A 1,297-nucleotide genomic window follows, 5' to 3' on the forward strand; every position below is an offset into this window, starting at 1 on the left:
GTTAAGACAATACCTTGCATTGGCTGACTCCAGTTTGATCCCAGGATCACACAGTTTCTTGTTTACCTTTGATGGGTGTATTCCTGAAGGTGCACACACACACTACCACATGTGGGTCTGGAAGCTCTCCAGTATGCTGCCATGGTCTCCCAGGAAATCCCTTGCATCACAGGGCCTAATGAAGTAGCACCACATCTTTGTGCCCTTGTGCTGGACTATCAGCCAGTTTGGCTGAGCAACAGAGAGGACCCCTGGATCACTGAGCACTGTTTGGGAAGACCCCTTCCCTTCCACTTCCAAAATGTAAAAGCATTTAAATGATTCATAAACCAGTATTTAATTAGAAAAAAAATTCTTATACCGCCTTACATTACAATGTTATTCTTTAAAAGGAGTTGTATACAGAGAGGGTAAATGTTTTATAGACAAAAAAAAAAAAAACAACCTGCTAGAACTGGCTTATTCACCATCACCGTCATCTTTATCTTCTTCATCCTCTTCCTCATCCTCTTCATCTTTCTCCTCTTCCTTCTTGTTCTTGCTATTTTCAGCTTTAACAGCTATCTTTTTTGGCCACACCAGGCTTCCCTTTAGCCCTGTGTGTGGCAAAATCCATTTCATATTTCTCCTTCAGCTTGGCAGTCTTCCTTTTATAGGGCTGATCATCTGCAGCAGTGCTGTTCCACATCCCTCCCAGTTTCTTTGCAACATCACCAATAGACGGGCCAGAATGCTCTCTTTCACTTTTTGGCAATACTCAGAACGAAACAAGAACTAAAGAAGCCTCTTGGGTATGCTGGGATCCTTGAAATTCTCCTTTGTTTATATATAAGTTGATATAAGTTTTCATAGCTCTATCATAACAGGCCTTTTGGGCCTTTGTCATGTCTTCAAATTTTCCTTACTTTTTAGCAGACATGGTCTTCCACCTCTCTGAACACTTCTTAGAAAACTCTGAAAAGTGGACGGAAGCATCTTGATGCTTCTTCTTGTGCTCCATATGGCAAGTTCTCACAAAGAATGCATATGATGAAATTTTGGCTCTCGGCTTCTTACAATCTCCTTTGCCCAAGTTTAATTATTCTCCCCAGCGAGACATAGCCTCACCCAGTGCCTGCCTGGCTCTCACTTGTCCCGGTGCTGTCTCTATAAAGCTCTCTCTGTAGAACTGTCCTTTCATTGTTCATCGATTTGCCCTATCTGCTGTGCTATAGCTCCAGCCCAAAAAACACTGTAGCACTGTCATTCCGTTGTTCATGATTTGCTTGAGCGGGTACCAGTAACGTCTCCATTTTGA

General features: G+C 42.6%; 1 pseudogene; it reads right to left on the reverse strand.

Annotated features, from left to right (window-relative positions):
* Positions 1-459: 459 nt before the first annotated feature.
* Positions 460-1,072, reverse strand: LOC130028182 (high mobility group protein B1-like; annotated as a pseudogene).
* Between the last annotated feature and the right edge of the window lie 225 nt (positions 1,073-1,297).

Source organism: Sorex fumeus, unplaced genomic scaffold, assembly GCF_029834395.1.
Source record: "Sorex fumeus unplaced genomic scaffold, SorFum_2.1 ptg000039l, whole genome shotgun sequence".
Classification (NCBI taxonomy): domain Eukaryota; kingdom Metazoa; phylum Chordata; class Mammalia; order Eulipotyphla; family Soricidae; genus Sorex; species Sorex fumeus.